Source organism: Ambystoma mexicanum, chromosome 4q, assembly GCF_040938575.1.
Source record: "Ambystoma mexicanum isolate Mex_15411 chromosome 4q, UKY_AmexF1_1, whole genome shotgun sequence".
In the NCBI taxonomy this organism is placed as follows: domain Eukaryota; kingdom Metazoa; phylum Chordata; class Amphibia; order Caudata; family Ambystomatidae; genus Ambystoma; species Ambystoma mexicanum.
This window is the reverse complement of record NC_090928.1, coordinates 1193485888-1193508147: the sequence shown is the minus strand read 5'-3', so window position 1 is coordinate 1193508147 and position 22260 is coordinate 1193485888.

Sequence of the window (22260 nt, the reverse complement as noted above, 5' to 3'; positions counted from 1 at the left end):
ACCCATGAGGAAGCAAAGGGGATAAGACCCCAACCCCAGTCTGAGTCGACAATATTAAACTCACGCCACAAACTCTCTCAAGACACCATATAACAGTGAAGAGGTACCTTCAGCCGACCACGTGATAGCATCGCCTGGGGTGGGGTACCACGCTCCAAGCGCGGCGGAGGTAACTAAGGCTGGCATAACGCCATGAGGAGAAGGATGCCAGACAAATCAAAAGGTGGAGGAGGCAAACAGACCAGCATGGAATCTTTTGGCAAGAGGCACGACAAAAGCCAACTCACCTTGTCAGATACAAACATGGCTGCGACCAGCTCCGAACAGCAGGAAGGAGGCCAAGGAGAGGGCCCTATACTGGAGGCTATAGCGGCCCTGAAGGCATACCTGGAAAACAAACTGGATGCAGTTATGGTGGATATGGGCCTCCCACAGCAGGATGTAAGGACCCTGGCAGACCGAGTGAATACGGCGGATCAGCAGGTACAGAATAACACCACCGACATTGTCACCACCCAGTCCCAAATGTCAGATGTATTGCAACGGGTGAAGACCCTCGAGCACAGAGCTGAAGATGCAGAGGGGAATGCCCGAAGAAATAATGTCCCGATTGTTGGACTGCCGGAGGGAGAGGAAGGCAGGGACCCCACGAACTATGTCAAAAATCCACTGCTGCAGGAGATCGGGGCAGGGGGGCTGTCCCAAGGCTTCACGGTGGAGAGAGCCCACAGGGCTCTGACTAGGAAACCTCAACTGGGAGACCTCTCGAGACCGGGCGAAAATATTAACTTTCTCAAGGGAAGGTGGGGTGATAACCAGGAACTCCTTAGAATAACAATTTACCCGGACTATACGGCTCTGGTACAGAGATAACGGGCGTGCTTTGGCCCAACTAAAGAATGTCTCAGGGTAGGGTACATACGTTACATGCTGCTGTACCCCGCCAAACTGAAGGTGATACAAGAAGGCATATCGTACTTCTTTGAAACGACGGAGGAGGCCCATGCATGGATGGACCAACAGGGCATCCCTCAACAGAGAGCCAGAAATGCTAATAATAATGAAAACCTACCCCAGTGACAACACGTGTGAACCTAACACCGGAAAACAACTTCAAGCCACCATTGATATGACGCAAGCCAGAAGTAATATAAATAAAGGAGCGACGAGCTTTGGTTCTGCCGCAGAAGACGACAGGACACAAAACCCCACCGAGTTCTACAAATTCAGATGCCTGTCCTAAGGTATCACTCTGCGGCTGGCCTGCCCCACCTAAGGAGGGTAGTGCAAGACAAGCAGCTGTGCCCAAGCAGGGGGAGGGTGGCACTGGGCGTCTGTTTACGGTTTATGTTTTTGGTTTAAAACAAGGCGCATGAAGGGGAGAGCACTTTATATGGATACGATAGTATGGCGGTGCAAGAAACAGAAGGTGTACAAGGGTAGGAAGATGAAGGCTGCGCATTACCTCACCCAACGGCGGGAGAATCCACAGGAGCCACATGACATGAAGAGGGCATAGACACTTGGGGATTGACCAGGGCAGCAAATGTGATGCTCAACACAAAGACAAGTGACCAGGACAAAGACAGGAGAGCCAGCATAGGCCCATGGGAATGAAAGGGCCCAAACAAGACACAGTTATATGGACTCAGAAGAACTCACAATATCAACCTGGAACGCCTTGGGGCTGAATGCCTATGTCAAGAGGTTGAGGGTGCACACTTGGCTTAACAAATCAAGGGTTAAAATAGCGATGCTGCAGGAAACCTACTTGACAAGACACAAGCAGTCCAAGGTAGCGGCCAAGTGGGGTGGACAAATGTTCAGCTCAACATATTCCACCTATGCCACAGGGTTGGATAGCCCAGGGGGTCCCATTCCAGCTTTTAACACAAGAACAGGACATAGAAGGCAAGTAGGTGTTGGTGCATGGGATGCTGGAAGACCTGGAGGTGTGCTTGGTTAACACATATGCCCCAAACCAGGATACAACAATGTTCTTTCGGAAACTGGAACCACGACTGGCCTCATACAGGGAAGCAGCATTCATTTGGGCAGGTGATTTCAACTGTGCATTGGACCCGCTCCTAGATCGATCGGATGACAAATACAACAAGCCGGCCCCGCCGCCGAACGCACTCCGGAAAATTTTGGAGCAGCTAAAAGTGGAGGACGTCTGGAGGAACCTGCATGCAGACAAGCGAGGATACTCCTACTATAGCGCCCCACACGGTACGTTTATACCCATAGATTACCTCTTTGTTGGCAGCGAGACACTAGGGGAATTAACTAGCGCACATCACAGAGCGAGAACACTCTCAAACCATACCCGGGTGACTGCAACATGGCCATACTCGCACAGGAGGGCCCCAATACCGACCTGGAGATTCAGAGCAGAGACTCTGCTCGAGGGGGAATTCCAAGGGTATCTGCAAGATACAATAGACGATTGCTTCCACCTCAACACAGGTAGCATAGACAGATCGGCAATGGTGTGGGACGCCTTCAAGGTGGAAGTTAGAGGAGCAGTGTTTGGGCAGACAGCGGGACTTAAAGGGAGGGTCATGACAGAACTTGGGGAGATTGAATGGGAAATAGAGAGGATGGAATCGCAGCAGGGCTCACGGGGGGAGGAACTACCTGTATTGATATTGCTTAGGATGCAATGCAAGGCAACCTGGGAGAAACTGGGAAATCGAAATTATGCGAAATATACCCAAGCCTACATGCTGAAGGGGATAAACCGGGGAGGCTCTTGGCCTGGCTAACCAAACAGAAGGTTAGGAACAGGTGAGGACCCAAGAGGGAATAAACAAGGTTTTTTCAAAATTCTATGAGAACCTATACTGGAGCACTCACGAGGCACATAATTCAGATATTGCAGGCGCAATAGACCAGATTGTCCTCCCAAAGCTGGACACAGAACATGCACAGATGCTTGAGGCCCCCTTAACAGTAGAGGAAGTGGAAGCGGTAATATACAGCCTCCCGACGTCCAAGACTCCGGGACCCAATGGGCTACCCGGAGAGTTCTACAAGGCATATAAGACCACTCTAGCCGCCAAATTACTGGAGGTGTATCAGGAAGCGTTCAAAACGGGCCAGTTGCCAGACAGCATGCAAGAATCTCAAATAATACCCATCCTGAAACCGGGTAAACCCCCCTAGACTCTGGCTCTTACAGACCTATCTCATTGATAAATCAGGACTGAAAAATCCTAACTGCAGCCCTAGCCAATAGGCTCAAAAAAGTTATACACATGCTAGTGCACCCGGGCCAGCAGGCTATGTTCCAGGACGTAACACCTTGTGGAACTTGCAGAAGGTACATCACGTCGTGGATCAAACCAACGATGTGCAGGGTGAGTGCTTAATAGCGTCTTTAGACGCGGTTAAGGCCTTCGATTCTGTGAATTGGAATTGGCTTCTCAGGGTGCTGACCCACTTTGGTATGGGCAGGGGCTTTCTTGGATCGATAAGGCTGCTGTTCAAGGACCCTAAGTCCAGAGTTAAGATGGGCAGGCATATCTCGGAAGCATGGAGGATATACAGGGGCAAGAAACTTGGCTGCCTGTTATCCCCACTGCTCTATATATTGGCTCCGGAACCCCTGTCGGTCTTCCTGCGAGCGACATATGCAGTCACCGGGATATGCATAAACAATGTCATGCATCGCTTGTCATTATACGCTGACGATATGCTTTTGTTCATCACAAACCCTCGCAAAAACCTTCCCAACCTACTGGAGGCAATAGACCTACGCCAAACTATCGGGTATCTCCATAAATAAAGCAAAATCCTTCCTATACCCCCTTGCAGAACTCAGACTAGTTCCCATGGAGCAGTTGCCATACTTGGGTCTCACGTGGGCACCAAGCACCTTCTGATATTTGGGTGTAGACATACATCACGACCCCGCACACACACACACTACCAACACACAAATGGCCCTAGAAAAAATGAAGAAGTCCATGGAGTTCTGGAGGACATTGCCACTGGGGATGATAGAGAGAGCGGCCCTGTTAAAAATGACGGTCCTACCCCAGCTGTTATATTACTTTACAAACATACCCTACAACATACCGGGGACATTTTTAAAGAAATTAAACATGAGAGTGAGAGAATTCCTGTGGGAGGAGTGCGGAACAGACTAGCTCTACAAGGGACTACCTGTCCGGGGAATCAATGTGCCGGACTACGAGAGATACTATCTAGCAGGGCAGCTGCAATTTGTGGTCCGATGGTTGGTGGATAAAGAATCCAAAGACTCACTGCTATTCCAGCCGGCACTGCAGAACTGCTACTTACGAGAATTCATCTGGATGGGAAAATCCTGGGCCAAAGGATTGCCTACCCTGCTCAAACTGGGGCTAACATTATGGAAGAGGGCATGGAGAATGCAGGGAACCCAAGACCCATGGTCCTTGCAGATCCCCCTGGCGGGATTTTCGGCCACTAGACCAGAAGCTCTGGCTACATATAGGACACACTGGGAAACTAAAGGAGTGGCACAGGTCGGAGACCTATGTAAGGAGGGAAAATGGGTAGATTTCAACACCCTCACAGGAGACAATGAAATACACAAAGGGTGCACAACAGCATGGTCCAAACTATCAAGAGGGGGTTGCCGGAACTCATCGAGGACAGGGACTACAGGAATACCTAGATAAGTGGTACGACATCTCCCATCAATGCTCTACGAACAGCTCATGAAAACTAACAATACCAAGAAACTACAGGTGCAAGACCAATGGGAGTCGGAACTCCAGAAGCCCTTCATGGATCAGGAATGGACAAGGGTCCTAAAATATACAAAAATGGTCTCGAGATATGCAATATTCAAGCAGACACAGCTCCATGTCACCCAAAGAGTGCACCTCGCCCCAAAAAGACTATCCAAGATGAGAAATAAAGACACTCAAACCTGCCCAAGATGTGTTGTGGAAAATGCAGACATGATCCACATGTTCTGGGGGTGCCCAGTAATACAAACATTTTGGGAAGACGTCAAGGCGAGGGAGGCTACTGGAGGAGTGCAAATGCAACAATGGACACCAGAAAGCTACTTGTTAGGACTATTCCCAAGGGGTGGCAAACAAAGGACACATATAGCCAAGATAAAGGACTTGATGTGCATCTTGGCAAAATGCCGGATTGCTATGGCGTGGAAGACTGAAACAGGGCCCAGAATAGAAGCATGGTGGGCTGACTTGAATCATTGGGCATTGGCAGAGACAGTAGTATCGACCAGTGCAGTACAGAGAGGGCTGAGAGAAAGTAGCGACAAGTTGTTGGCTTGGAATACACTCCTACAGGTAATACTGAGATCCAGAGAGGGTAGTGACATTGAGGACCCAGAGGGGTCAGAAAGCGTGGTTACTTACCCGATGGACCAAGAGCGAAGCCCTGACGAAGGTGTCTAACCAGCCGTGGGTGCCATCGAACACTAATGGGATTGGGCGAATGAACATGCAGCTCGAAAATGAATACCCGAGAATTGTGCATAGTGAGAAGGGCAAGTGCAATGATTATTAGATTCATTGAGAGAGACTCCCTGCAAGCAGTGCCATTCGTTTGTTATGTTTTGATGTTTGTTGTATTGTTGTCTATGTTGAATGATATAAAATACAATAAAGAAATAATAAATAAAAATAAGAGTCCCTTGAGCTGATTTCTTAATTGTGCGGTCTAAATAAGCCATATTATTCAAGTCATAGACCATGGTGAATTTATAAATTGGTCTTGTGTATTAAGCCAACCAAGGAAGTCCAGGATTTGAGTCTCTGTTCCTTTCCTAAATGGTCCATGTACAAATTGGCTTTGTTGGGGCAAACGTAAACCCATGCTGGTACCATGCCTCTGATTGTAGTATTGTCCTTCAAAAGAGTTTTCTGTGAGGGCAATCCTGATACAGTCAAGTACACATTCTGTGGGAACTGTATTCAATCTTTCAATCCGTTAATCTAGATATTCTTTCATTACTATCACACTGGCCATCTGCGGGATGCTTGTATATAAAGGTTCCACGTCAAGAGACATGAGTAAATTGTCTAGGCTGATATCCATTTTAGCTACAATGTTGATCCTTTCTGTGATAGCCCCCACAAAAAACGGATTAAACTTACAAAAGGACTTAAGAAAAAGTCTTAATAGATGGAAAGGGGTTCCAAAATTGACCCAATGGTAGATACAATAGGTCTGCCAGAGGGACTTGTGCTATTTTTGTGTATCTTCGTCAAGATGTAAAAAGCCAGAATTGTGGTGAGCATTAGAGCCCTTTTGGAGGCACGCATGCCATGGAGAGCAAACCAGATGTCATCTATACTGTCCTCTGTCTCGTCTTCCATCTTGGTATACAGGTTTGCCAGCAACGTTATGCCCTCTGTCAAGGTCCCATTCTCGTCATCATGAGAAGGTATGAACGCGCAAAATGGTGGCCCGATTTTGGCGCAAACTCCTTTCATTGCAGTGATCATGTCAAGGACATATCTGTTCTGCAGGGTCATCTGCCATATTGCCCTCAGCTCTTTCTTGATAGCATTGAATACCTTCATGGTGGTGCTAATTGTCTGCAGAAACTCCCACCTGGTAATCTGTAACCATTTGGCATTGGCCATCATCTGGATCCCGGGCATGAAGACAGTTCTAAATATCGAAGCAGTCTGGCTAAACAATCTGTGCTCATAGGGGATATCTTCAAGGGCTTCTATTGATTTTTCTGAGAAATAGTTCTGAGAAACTCAAGCGCTCTTCTCTTCCGCAAATGGGCATCTACTTTTGGAAATTCTCCAATATTCAGGTCGCTCTGAGGAATCACTAATGCTGGAACATGGATAAGCACCAAGGAACAAGTTCTTACCCAATCCTTGGCCAACTTCATGTAGGTTCTGGACCCACAAGCCCAATATCGATCCATCAGAAAAGCTGTCCCCATTCTGGAGACATCAATTGTAGTTTTAAAGCCTCTGTTATCCCCCACACAAATTCTTCTTTCCCTTCGGAAAAACAATGTTGCATTCGCCAATGGAAACACCATCAATGGACTGTTACGCTCAAGTGATATCCCTGGGGGCGTCTGGAAGTCTCTGAGATCTGGAACCCTGGATGCGTAGTTGCCCAGTGCTGAATAATGAATCTTAGTTATTTGTAGGGTGAGCTATCCGTCCTGCGTTTCTTGTGCAGGGGCGCTTGACGTTTGTTGACGAGCTGCCCGAGTTGCATCACTGGTGCCGTACACCTTCCTTGGGCCGAGGCCTGCTGTGACCCCGAATCTGCTTGTAGGCAGGAAGGTTTGTTAATTGTAAGTCTTTGTTCTGTTTATGGACTGAATTTGTTAACGTCTTTATCTCCTTCTTTTCAGGTGCGAAGGTCTTGATGCTGGCATGCCGGATGGAGAGGCACGTTTTCTAGGTAAGAGAAAGCACGAAGCTCAGCGCTTTTATTGTCTTTTAAAGCTAACCTGTGTTTTCTTCTTCTTCTCCTCACAGGCCGCTTTGGTGCTGCGAGTGAATGAGAGCGCAATGAAAAACAGGCCCCCGGAATCCATTAAGGTAAGTACAGGGCTGTGCGGTTGTTTAATATTGAAAGCGAACCTGAATATGTCTCTTTTCCTTTGTAGATGTTGCTGTGGTGCTCCGGATGGAAGCGTGGAGTAGCGCGATGGAATTCAGGTAAGACTGATGGAATTCGATGTTTTGGAAGCGCGCATTCTAATATTGTTTTTTCCCTTTCTCGTTATTGCAGGTTGCAATGTTCGAACAGCAGCTGTGGCAGTGGTTCGCCGGAAGTCCTTAAGCTAGTACTCACAGGTGAGTGATGTTTCTTCTTCTCTCGGTTTCCACAGATTTCAGCCAAGTTGAGATGCTGAGTGCTGGATGGTGTTTTCTCAGGTAAGCCAGAATAATCTTGCTCTTGTTCTTGCAGGATTACAGGAAGATGCTGAAGACCAGGAGCTGGACACGGTGAGCGTCATTCTGCTGCGTGCAGAATAACACGAAGCGTATTCTGCAGTCAGGGTGTGGTTTATAGCCCAGGTAAATTAGTACTAGGGAAAGTAGTTCCAGGCCTGCCACACCAAAAACAATAGACCGCAAGGCTTGGTCCTTAGAACTAGACTGTGTGGGTGCTTCCATGTTGGATTTAAAGGCCCATGTACATAAATGCAACCTAGTTTGAACAGCCCTTCCTTCCTACCTATGAGCCTGGTGCAAAAGGTGCCAGAACTGGCTCCTGGAGCCGTTTTGCAGTGGTTCTAAGGCCCTAGGGTTCTGCTGGTAGCCTGCTTGTGGCACAACTTGTGCCCCCTCGCAGTGGTCATGACATGGACCTGACTAATTTTCTACCCATGTCAGCAATTTGGCATGTTTCGCCCATGACTTCATGCACCCATCGTTCACTCTTTGTACTTTTTGCGCATATTCTGACTTTAATAGATGAGCCACACAGGACATCATTTCTGCTTACCATCCTTTTTTAGATTTTACTTGTCCATAGACTAAGGGCCTCATTACGCGTGTGCTGATCTGGTAACAACGGTGCTGGTAAGCCTACTGGCACTGTTGTTACTGGACCGGCACACTACGAGTCTGCGAGCGGGTGCGGTCCCACCCTCCAGGGTCAGACCTGGTGGGAGGAACGGCACCCACCCGCCGACTTTCACGGAAGTACCAGCACTGTTGCACACGGTGCCGTTGCTTCCGTGCTCCCCTTTTCCATTGAGTCCTATGGGGCACAAATGATTATGGGGATTTACATTTTCCGGCTCCTGACTTCACGGACCGCCGGGGCTGTAATGCCCCGGTGTTTCCGTGAAGTCAGGCACCTGACAAATGTGCAAGTCAGGCAGCAACCTGCCGGTTTTACTGCCACGTTTACCGCCTGACTTTTAATGAGACCCTAAGACTTGAGTTTGTTCCCAACATCCAGGTGATCCAGCAATTTCTGTTCTATCTGGGCATTCCATCCTCTTCACGTCCTTCACAACCACCTCTTCCTGTGCACTTGTAGGATACACAAGCATCTTGCTCTCCCGTACAGGTTGTTTTTCCATCTGTGAAGTCTTGATATAATCATCCTGGAACGGAAAGGACCATTTTGAACTCCATCATAAATTTGTCCTCGAGTCATGTGTGAGATGTAAAGGGAGCGGTAACCAGTTTCCCATTATATATTTAGTGCTTACTGTATCTTCCCAACTCGAAATTGGTCCCCCTGAGAAAAATAAAATTGGGAAGTACCCATATCTGATACAAGATAATAAATAGGGTTCACACAGAGGATAAGAAGGATTATGAAATGAATCAGAGAGCGAGACTAACTGAAGAGCTGGGATTCCATGAGGGCTGCGGAAAGGGATGAGTCTTCTTGACAAAAACGGAACCAGAAGAGAAGGGACCCTGAGGCACTTTTAATGTCATGAGAGCAAATAAAAAAGAAAGAAAACAATCTTGCACTAGTGAGGATAAGGGCTGAAAAATGGGACTTTAATTCACAATTGTTGCTTTTCAAAAGTCAAGATCCAGGGCTCAGCTGAGCTTAGGTGAGTTTAGCAGTAGCATAATGATGGATACCATGAGGTATATACATGAAAACTCATCCCCATCCAGATGATTTATATGGAGGAGTTGAGGCATGGAACGTAAGCTTCAATTCTGCCATCGCCATCCTCTCTGCTTTACAAAACAGAGTGAATTTCCGCCATCCTCTCTGATTTACAAAACGGAGTGAATTTGTGCCAGCCTCTGCTTTTGATGCGGGCAGAAATGCATTGGATTCCTTTTGAATCGTCCAGCATTGTGCATCTGCTAAAATCCGATGGACTCCATAAGAGTTCATATAAAGGCCTTCTACCATGCATGCACACGCGGAAGGCAACTTCGATTGTTTGCACTCGCGCAGAAACCTGATATGTTTGGAATTCCACACGTTTTTTTCGTGCAAACAGTAAAACTTACACTTAGTGGCCTGAATGTACGGAAGCGCACACATTTAAGGTCCGCGCCATGTAACGTGTACGGACTTAAAAAATCAGGTTTTTGGAGCATTCACAATGCACTCCCTCTGAAAATGGCTTTCTGCTCAAACGATTTCAGTCGGGAGGAGATCCATACACCAATCCGATCTCATGTTCTTCATTTATTGATGCAAAGTATACAATATTTTCAGTTTAGACATGTATTGGTTCAGTGACAGCAGTGGGTCCTCCACGTGATCCCATAAGTTATTCAAAAGGGCATGGATCTTTTCAAACTAATAATTAAATCAGAATTCAAGTGTATTTGTTTGTTTCTCTATTCTGTGAGTGTGTGTGTAAGTATCTGGATACCTTCAACATTCAGTAAGTGGTGTCATAGTGCTTTACATTGGGAAGAGCATGCTAGAAGCTAAGGCCCAACCCATGCTCCACATTTTCACCCATTACTCATTAATTCCCAGTGCTGGTTATGTTCAGAGCCCAACAAAAATCAGTTGCTAGCCAGATGGAAAAGCATATTAGAGATGACAGCCCTTGGGCCTAATTAGGATATGGAACTTTACATTACAATCTCACATTAATAAGATACGCTTCTAATTGTATCAGAGTATGATGCCTATTAAACCTTCTTGTGTTGGAATGTAAAATGATAGATCCATGCATTAATTTGAGCCACTCACATTTTTTTATTATGAGAGCCACAATTAACTGCTCCGGGTACGGATAGTTGACTCTTTTTATAGATCTCGGATGCTCTAAAATATTCTAATCTTGACCTTTTTTATAATGCTGTAGTCTATGGAGACAAGTTGATGCGTATGCAGCAAATTCTGAGTTACAGTTAAATTAGTCATTTATGTTCCCATATTCTTGCAAAGCCTTAAAGATTTATATTTGGAAAAGAAGATTGGTAGCAAGAATAGAATGTGGACGGGGTGTATGCATATTAATTCGGAGCATATTGTTTATGTGTGTGTATGTGTGGAGCGTACTTCATGTGTGTGTATTGGGTTCCACTGATGCACATGCAGGGTCTGTGTGTTTTTTGCGTGCTGACTTATACATCATGCACGTGCATGCTTAGTGATATTCCAAATGTATTGTAGGTCTGTGTTGTATTGTGTGAGCACATTCAGAGTATTGCACACGCTGATCTATATTCATTGCATATTGTATGTGGATATGTCCCTAACTCTTATTCAAAGCTAAATGTATGTATATGAGTGTTGCCCTCACTTGCATTCTCTGACTATTGTATGCCTATACTGTACTTATTCTCAATGCGAGCATAGTGTTGTTGTTCATTTTTACTCCATGCCTAATGTACATGCGTACTGGCCACATATTCGGAGTGCATTGCACATATGTGTGCATTATGCATAAAGTATAACATATCTTCCACTAGACGATGGCTGGAAGGTTCAGTTCTGGGCAACCCTCCAGACCATTGTTCTTAAGCCTGCCAAGCCATTACAGAAAGGGGAAAGACCATATGCAAATCAGGCTTGGTCCCACCCCCAAAAGGGGTAGTCCAATCCAAACTGCTAGGTCACAGCCCTTATGCACGAGACCACAAGCATCCGCAGACATGTTTCAGCCTTGTTGGGCATCATCAGTGAGGGGTAGCTTGGGTCTGCCCAGCAGGCTCAGGAACCACGTCTGGGCATACCACGGTATTGTTTATGTGCATCTATATTAGGAGTGTATTGCATCTGTGTGTACTGGCTCCATTGATGCACATGGGGGTGCTGAGTGTTTTGTGTGTTCTGACTTTTATGTCATGCATACTGTCTGGACATGTTGTGCTTAGTGATATTGCAGATGTATTGGATGTCTGTGTTTTTGTGTTGTATTGTGAGAGCCCATTCACAGTATTGCACACAGTGATTTATTTTCTTTGTATGTGGATATGGCCCTAACTCTTCTTCAAAGCATATTGTATGTATATGAGTATTGCCGTCACTTGCCTTCCCTGTCTATTGTATGCCCATATTGGCCTTAACCTCATTCCCAGAATAGTGTTGTTGTTCATTTGTATTCCATGCCTAATATATGTATGCACTGTCCTCACTCATGTTCGGAGCGCATTGAACATATGTGCGTATTATGCATAAACTATCATTTGTACTCTGAACAGATCAATGGTTTAATACCATCCACTTAATAAACAAAATTAAAGATGTCGAATTTAATGACAGGAATAATATTGAATTATGTATAAATTCCACTTCCAGGGCAAAAGGATTTTTCCTTACACATTTAGGGAGTAATTCATGGATTATTTGTGCTGAAAGAAACGGGATTTGTGCGCCATTCTGCCCGCAAATCCCTGTTTAACAAATGGGGATTTGCGTTCAGAATGGCGCACATATCCCGTTTTTTTCGGCGCAAATAATCCATGAATTACCCCCTTAATTTTCTGTCAAAACTGATCTTACATTTCTAAAACACTGAACAAAAAGTGACTCCATATGTTTCACTTTGCAATAGGATCTTTATAACCTGCCACTATCATGTACTTCTTGAGGGTCTTATATTTCACCTACAGTGCTTAAAACGAACTTATATATTTGGTCATCATATCTAATAATGATACTCATGTATTACAACTGGGAAGAAAAAGAAAACAAAAGGAATGTAAAGAGAGACATATATCGCAACATAACATTATTGTTTTCTTTGTAGTTAACTTGCTTCATTTACATTACAAGACATATATTTGGGCTGATTCATGGAATTTCTTGCGCTGAAAAACGGGGATTTGTGCGCCATTCTGCCCCAAATCCCTGTTTAACAAATGGGGATTTGCGGGCAGAATGGCGCACAAATCCCCGTTTTTCGGCGCAAATAATTCCATGAATTAGGCCCTTAGTATTTAGTATTACTTATGATTGTTTTTCTGTATTTTGAAAAAAGATTAATATTACTCTGTCCGTCAATTATTGTTATTTTCTTGAAAATTCCATGCATGGTTCTCAGATGTTTTATAGTTATTAGTAATTAAACACGTCCATGTAGAATGAGATTGTATGTTGCAATTATGTAATTTTATTATCTAGTAAGTAAATGCTACTTATACATCGGTAATGACTGCGGTCAAATGGAATTGCAGTTTGGTTGTATCATAGCCGATGTGTCTTTTTTGTAAATAAATAGGTCACAATTTGTGAGTAAGGTGTCAGAAATTAACAAATTCGGTTAAGTAATCTAGGAATAGTTTTATGTGCATTCTTCAATGTGCGATCAAGTATGTAGGAACTCAAGGTGCACGTTTTAATACCTTTTATTGGACTGAATGAAAATATTATGCTAGGATGGTAGTTTTCTGTAGTCCTCTGCATATAGGAACACAAGGACAATTTATTTGTACTTGTGATTAATTTGTTCACCATGCAAATGTCTATCATTTAAAAATGTGCACTTGGTTTGGGAAATAGATTTCTCATGCTATAAAAAAAGTAAATAAAAAATGTTTCTAAGTGTTGAATAATGTTTTTAAAATGCTCTTAAAAAAAGACAAAACTAATTTAAAAGAGAAGATCTCACAGTCCGTCTTCAAGTACATTTGAGTTTACATTACTTGGCAAATGTAAGAGGAGAAATTGGGGTCTGATGGTTGCATGCTTGTGGCGTTTGTGAACTAGCATTCGCGATATTGTATTCCTATTCATATTCATATGAATGAGCAACCAAAAAAACATAGGACTATTGAAAGTGAATAGTCAGCAGTAGAAACATGGGAATCGCTTGGAAATTATCATTACATTGAACATTTGTCATGTATTTCTTAAACATTTCTTTGTAAGATACATGTTTTCCTAAATGTAATAACTCATGTACCTCACTGTATTTTCAGCCCTGAAAAATGTGCTGTTAGTAATTACAATTAAATCATTCCCATGCAAAGGCCATTAAGAAAGTACTATAAGGCTTGTTGACTCAACCATAATCTTGCAAGTTATACCTAATGGAGATCCAGAGATTGCTGTACACAAACTACTTTATTTACTTTACTGCAATAACAAGTTAACTTTCTCTTGAGAAATATTCTAGACCATTGGCTGTAAATGCTGTCTTCTATCTAAGTAGGGATCTTAAATCAAGATCGTTTTAAAAAAAAATATAAACACTAAGAGCATGGTGTAAACAATTAATATAATGACCGTATTAAGAAATAAAAACACGTCTTTCCGTGGTCGATGAACAAATGAAAAAAAATGCAAGATTGGGACAATGCGGGAGTTTTTTTATTTATGTGCCAATAACCTCTTAATCAAATAATATATTATTGTCAAGTGTGCACACTGTCTCCATAATGCATACCATATCGTCAATATGTAACTTTAAATGGTTTATAAAACCGGAATTCAATTCTTGAGCATTATTTGGACCCCGTACAGTTGTTAGTTATTGGGAAAGTCTTTTGGCTTCCTGCTCTCTTAAGATTTCTCGGTTACTCCCTCTTGGAGAAGGTGCTCAAAGTCCTGCATTTTTTAGCCACTGGGTCATTTCAGCGGGCTACTGCCATAGTGGGGGGGTCTCACAGGCCATGCAGTCACGATGCCTACACCAGGTGTTGGCAATCATCACAGCACGCCCCTCAGTCCGCAGGCACAGTCCGCAGGCACATATACATGCCCAGAACACCTGCAGAAAGGCAGGCCATGGTCCAGGACTTTTACAGGGTGGCACACTTCCCCAAAGTGCTCGGTGCCATAGATTGCACCCATGTGTCCCTAGGGCCACTGAGCACATCTATCGAAACCGCAAGCACTGGCATTCCATCAACGTGCAGGTTGTATGCGATGCTAAAGGAATCATCACCTCTGTCTATGCAAACTACCCTGGCTCCACCCATGACAGTTTCATATACAGAATATCCGCCCTGAGCCGGGCACTGGAAGCTGGGCAGCATGGTGACACATGGCTCCTAGGTGAGTACAAATGCCTGTGCACATGCATGCAAGTCACACACAGACAAATACCCAAACCCTAATAATCTCAACTATTATCACCTCCCCAGGGGACAGTGCCTACCCTCTGAGCAACCACATGATGGCGCCAATCCGGAACCCCACCACACCACCCCAGGTAAGATACAATGATGCCAATATTGCAACCAGGGGCATAGTGGAGCGCACATTCGGAGTGCTCAAGTCACGCTTCCGCTCCCTTGACCGCTCTGGTGGGCAGCTACTATATGCACCCCCGGTAGTGTGCAGGATCATTGTGGCAGCATGTGTCTTGCACAATGTTGCAACACGGTGGGAGGTACTGGTGGACATGGTGGTGCCCCCACATCCCCAACCACAGGCACAGGTGCTGCCCATGGGAGGGGACAGGGCACGAGGTGAATGCAGCCCGGACCCAGCTTGTGGCCACATTCTTCACCTAAACCCCCACCCCTGCGGAGTGCACACAGTCCTGGCACATACCAGGTGACAATTGATGATGACAAAGAGACAGTCAACTGTCACAACCTTAACACCCTGAGAATGTTGCCACGGAAGTGCTACATTGTGTGCATCCCTGGCTACTTAAACATAACCAATCCTGTGTGACCAAAAGGAACACATGCAAGGTGTGTATCACACCCCCCTTCAAAACAGGCCATCACAATCCCTGGTATGTCACCAAAACCCTCCCAAACCACATAACCCTTGTCTGCCACACCATGACATGGCATGCTATAGCAAAAGCCCAACACATGACCAATAATATACAAAGTGACATGTCATAAATGAACACTGGCATGAGACAATGATGCCTGACATGGAATCAGATGAAATGAATGACCAACAACCTCCCACACATACAAAGTCAGACACAAATGCTTTCCAACAGTCGTAGCATGAACACAACACTGAATGCCCGCTCACATGCACATTGGGCATGGCAAAATCCTGAGTCCCGAAACCGTGAGCTGTGTGTGTCTCCTGCAACACACTGCTCATCACACAGCACAGTGAGCAGCCATTGTGTTGCAGATACACCTTGAGCAGCACATGAAAAGGACAAATCAAATAAATAACCAAATGACGCATGTACAGGGTCCCCAAATGTTAATACATCATGTGCTGCAGGGACACAGCGGGCCCGAGAAGGCAATCTGTGTGCACCTGTGGCCATGGAAGGGTGGTTGTACATGTGGTGGATCATTGTGCAACTGTGTGTGTCATTAGGGACATGCACTCAATATATGTATGTGAAATCAAGTGACCATCAGTGTCCTGTACACATCACATGTGAACATTGGCCATGTGAACACCCCAGCATGTCAAACCACACCAATCTCCTGACACCTGAAAAGTAAAGACAACACAGGAACAGGCATTGAGCAGCACAACACATCATGTACATAGTACCCCACAATTACAATGTCAGAGTGCCCAAAACACTGTAGGCCAAGCCAACCGTCCAACAACAAAAGGCCCTCCCTTAAACATCACTGTGACCTTCTGAACAACTGTCTCTGGGGTATGTAGCCTTCTCCCATCAAGTCTACCTGGTTACAGGATCACCCTACCCCTTGGTCTCCATGTTCCAGCTTGCATGTAAATAGGGTCCAGCCACATCAGAGGCCACCTTGATTGGTAAAAATGCCAAATCGCAGAGAACTCCAAGGAGCCAAACCCACAAACCAGGGAAAAAGGCTGTAGGCACCAACAAACCCTGGAAGAGTCTCCAGTAGATGACTTGAAGAAGCAGGAAATATCAAAGCACATGTACAAGCACAATGATAGAACAACCAAGGTAGCACAGTTGAACAATGGTCCAACAGGATGGGTTCCATTTACGGTACATGACATACAATGATGATGCAACAACTGATGGGTACTGCCACAGCTCCGGTGTCCAGGCGCAGGAGTGGCACGAACCAACCACCCCCTCTGTGGTCTGGGCGCCTGCAAGTTCAAATTTACATAGGCCTCTGAAACCCCGGCAGGGAAGGAGGGTCAGGGATATGTTGCATGGACAGGCATTGGTATTCAGGATAACCGGAAAGAGGGTCAGGAGAGTGGATGTGGATTTGCAAGCGAAAGTAGGCAAAATACAACTATTCACAAAAGCACATACTCAATTAGAGAAAACATGTTCATCATGCACATTGCACAAAATCTGTCAAATGCAAGCCAAAGCGACACTTATCTCTGGGGTGAGTGCTGGCCTCCTGCCTGTGCACTCTCAGGTCCGGTAACAGGAGCACCTCAATGCTGCAAAGAGAGCGTGAGTTGCTAATCTGAATGTGTGTTTACAACACACACACACAACCCCATCCAGGCCCCAAAGTAAGTGACTTCTCCACAAACATACACCCCTGTCTGCTGCTATGTACACATACGTTAGCTTGGCCCACCGATGGTACATACACTGTCAATGCAGTAAGGCCGGCGCATGAGGCCGCGCGGGAAATGGAAGACCAATGGGTCAAGAATCACACATGATACAATGGTCCCTGGGTGAGCTGCTAGACGCATATAGCAAGGTGCAACTTCAGTACAAGTTGTGTTCTGGCTGCCGCAGATTTAAATAGGTAGTGCACGTGGCAATTTGCACATGCAAATGACATGCACTCACCACGAGTCTGAGCCTCGCTGGTTGTCCCTGTGCGCTGTATCAGTTTCTGGCTAGGAACGCTACTACCCTAATTACTCTGCCTCAATGGGGCAGGGGGTACTCGAGGATATGTTTGATGGCCCCTGCGTGTGCCCCTGAAGCATGTAAAGCCACTTGGCATTTGGCCCTCAATGCATGTCAGCTGTACTGTGTGCTTCTCCAACAATGCCTGGCAAAGCTCCCCAGCACTGGTGCTACTTAGCATCCATGTGCACGTGGCATGGTGGAAGGTAGTCTGTGGTGGGGGCCCTTGTGTTGCTCACCTTACCAGGAGCTCCTGGAAACACGTCTGCTTCTGTCGGACGTCTGAGCACAAGCCCTGTGCTTCTGCTTGCATGCACATCCACACGACTACACCACCGAACGTGGCCAATTTTCTGGATTAGTCGTCCCTGTGTCTGCTGGAAAAGGTAGTCTGGAGGCTCATCTTCCTGCAGAAAGGGCATCAAATAAATCAATACGGCTGGAAAGTTCCCTGTGTGTGTGTCTACATGCTGGTTGTCACTGGGCCAGGTTACAGACCTACATCCAAACTCCTCCCACCATCAGTGTCACTTTGACAGGCCAAGGGTGCAGGCTACTGTCTACAGCATGAAGTGCATCAAGCACATATACAGGCAAGACAATAACATCAATTATTGGAGACATCAATCACATACTCACCCATATTGATTACAGACATGGGGTGGATAAAACGCAACCAATCCCCACTAGAGGTGTTAACACAAGTAATACAGCAGCAGACAGACCACAGTTATTAAGAAAGTCCAAAGCCCTTGTGTACAATTTTGTAACACCGAACCATCCTAGCGAGCCCATGGATAAGGGAAGCAGGAGTGACCTATGTGAGTCAGGACCCCAAGCTGCAAACACATACACAAGACAAGCTTGAAGGGCCCAGCTGAAACAGACAGTGGATGCTTTCAAAAGCCACAAAGCACCACACCGTCACATGAATGCACAATAGACAAACAATATTAAACTATATTAACTAATTAAACTAACAATGAACAACCTACATAACCTAATTAAAATAACTATCAAATAGTTAATATTAACTAACTAAACTAAAAGCAAAAATCAAAAATGGCCACATACGACCTGGGAGGGTACCCAGGAGGGGGGAGGTACAGGGTGCACCTCAGCACCCACATGCGATGATGTTGAGACAAAAAAAAACCCTCCATGGGCTCAACGCCTGCACAGCGTGACCTGTGTGGGAGATATCTCGTTGTCCAAGTCTGCCTCATCCTGATAAGGAGGATGTGGGCCAGGAGCCTGACCACGCCTACGCGCAGCTTGCCCCTCGTCGGCAGCAAGTCTGCCAGACGGGTGAGCCTGGTTCTGTGCGCAATGACACGCAGGTCTGCATGCAGAACCTCCCGTGATACACGTGCTTCCTCTTGCAAGGTAACACGTGTAACTGTTATTCCTGCGTGGTCTGGCTGAACAACTGATGCACCTCCCGGCAAGCATGTAGCTCAGCTGAGATGGTACGCTCAAGCTGCTCAAACCTCTCCTCTGACCACACCCTCTGGGACGTCAAGAGGGCACCCAGAGTGGATCTGAGTGACTCATACTCAGCCCTCAGGGCCTCCATGTGTGCCTCTGCGTGAGCAGTAATTGCTTGACGCAGAGACAACATTTCAGCCTGGCGTGCCCTGTCAGAGGCCGCCATGCCCAGCCTGAGCGAGCGGGCCATAGACTGCGCCGCCTGCCGCTGGAGAAGCACCTGCCTAGCAGGGGGGAGCACAGATTGGGTCACACATTCCATGCTCACAGCAATGTTATCAAGTGCTGCCCCGTGATGTTCTGAATTGGCAATCATGTCTTGCTCCCACTCAGTATACCTCGGTGGCGCACGGCCACCGTGTTACTGGGCTTGACACCTGCGGGACCTGGCGTCCTTGTTGGGTTGGCACCACCCGCGGCTGCATGACTACATGCCCCTGTCTACGTGATGCCCCAGGCACATCAGCGACTAATCCAGATTAGACAGACTACTCAGATTAGGTGTGGAGGGTGACCCTGCGTCCCGATCCACCACAGGCGGAGTTCCCACCACTGTCTGGCCCCTCAGTGCAGGTGTCGTGGATAGAGGAGTGTCCACATCAGAATCACTCACCCCTGACGTATGGACCTGATGCACATCCAACTCGACATGGGCGTCAGAGTGGTCATCTGGTCTGGACTCATTGCCAGCCAAAAACAAGATGGTCTGTAGCACACGTGGGTTCTCGTGGTCTACCACCCCACGACCCCCACTTGTGCCGGGTTGCGGTTGTGATAACACCATCCTCTGGCTCCATTGTGTCATCATCTGAAAAGTGGAGAGAAAAAAACATTAGTACACATGTTAGAAGCACATAACACACTCACACATGGACATCACACAGACAGCCAACACATGAAGCAGACATGTCACACACAAAGGAGAACCTGCCATGCATGCCTGGTCAATTTGACATTGCATCAGTGAGTACGCATGTAGAATGGTGTTACATGGCTCAGAAGTGGGTTGTTGCAGTGCAGAACATGTGTACGTTACTCATTTTCTACATGAACAAGTACTTCATGATGTGTATCAAAAAACGTGAAGGCAGTGTATGGGCAAGTTCAGGCATCATGTGCAATGTGCATGCAATGGGTTGCATAGCTACAAGCAAACCCACCCCCCCCCCCAAGTGAAAATGCAGGGATGCCTTGCATGGTAGCAAAAAGGTGACCAGAGACCTGTGTATTGGCAGACAGTGTTGACTAGCATCAATGTCATCAACTGAGTCAACTGGCAACACAACAGATGATGATGGGACAGTAAGCAGGACACATGGCGAACCCTCATTAGTACACCCATGTGTGCAAAACCCACTACACCAGTTGGACAGAGTCAGTGGGCCTGAAACTGGGGGAGGACTGTGCCCCACACAGACTGTGACACCCTAAACATGTGTGTGATGCAGGACTGGGCCAGAGTGGGCATGTGATGGCTGAAGATATGCCATGAAATGTTGCTCATCAAAGACACGTACTACAATGATCATCCACTCAAGGACACATAGGGGCATGCATGGCAGGGCCATCTTAAACACATTTGGGGCCATGGGCACGGACACATTTGGGGCCCCCCTCCACTGAACCAAAGGAATTAAAAGATCCAAAATATCTGGTCATGACCCCTTCATCGTGTTCACAACCCATAGCTGAATATGTCGCTTCGCAGCAATCAAAATAATCATGGGTACTCCTTATCCTGTTCATTCTTGCTGGAGCCGGAAAGATAGTTCAGTGGGTTGAGTGCTCACCGCTGCAATCTGTGTGAGATCAGCAGGTCGCAGGTTCCAACCCGACAAGGCCAACTCAGCCTTTCATCCATCTGAGGTCAATAAATGAATACCAACTTTGATTGGGATGATATTTGAATGTAAATATGTTCTATGTACAGTGCTTTGTCAAAAGTACTATATAAATAACAATCATTACTCTGAATGATAAATGAGTAGTAGTATTTCAAGGCCAACATTAGTAGTCAACAACAAGGGTTCGTGTGTTCTAGCATAGGGAGAGGGCACTTCTCATCTATAGCAGGCACGAGGAAAATAGACCGGCCATAGTATAAATGCAGCATACAGATCCTATTGAAAAGGTGCACATAATCCAGACTAGACAGACTACTCAGATTAGGTGTCTCAAAGAGTGCAAAAGTGCTCAGGCATGGATACAGGAGACCAATTGAAAGCAAGGTGAACGATACAGATATTTTAGCATAGATAGTGGATGAAGATTAAAAGCTGCCAGGAACGTGTCTATATTCAGGCAAATAGAGATTAGAAGAAGTGCATGGATTTCAAAAAGTGTTGCCATTAGAGAGCAAAGTGGCTGTGGTGTGCAATATATCAATGCTCACTATTATTATAGAGGAACCAACACGCCAGTGAAACAATGAATGAGGCTTTATGGAAGATGACACTATGAGAATGAAATCCATTTGAAGGACGATCATTTTCAAAGGTTTAGGGACAGGTCATTTTGGCAGGCAATATGAAGTTAAATGTGATGCCCACAATCACACATGGGTTAAGAGGCGAGGCTGGAATTTGCGCCCACTCTGTAATGCCCCATTTTACTATTTTCTTTGTCCATTTGTTACCATGAACTAAAATAATCCCATTTTATAGAACTGGCTTGCAAAGTACACAAACCACATAATCCAACATGACCATTTCTGAAAGCAAAATGTTATAGAAGCATATTATGCAAAATGGGAATGATTCTAGCTTTATTGTCTCCATCATCAAGGGAATGATATAAGTAAAAGTATTCTAACTGATGTGATCCTAATAGATTTTATCCAGGCTTCTCTTTTGTACGATAAAGCTTTAAATACGTCCGAAACACAGCTTGTGAAATTGTTATTTATAGATGTGCAGAAAAACCTTTAAATTGTACAAAAGAGCCAACCGTTTTTGGTGTCAAATGAGCAGACCTTAAAATATGCTTCCCAGGGGCCTGTGATATATCGTCCACTGTCTTCTCTCTAGAATCCCTTCCAGATCTGGTAATAGGCTAAACAATGCCACCAGCACGTGAGAAGGTAAACCTTTTCATAGAAGACAGCACAGCACTGCCAGTAATATAAAATTATCACGGTTTCCTCTACCGGCAAAGCCAGG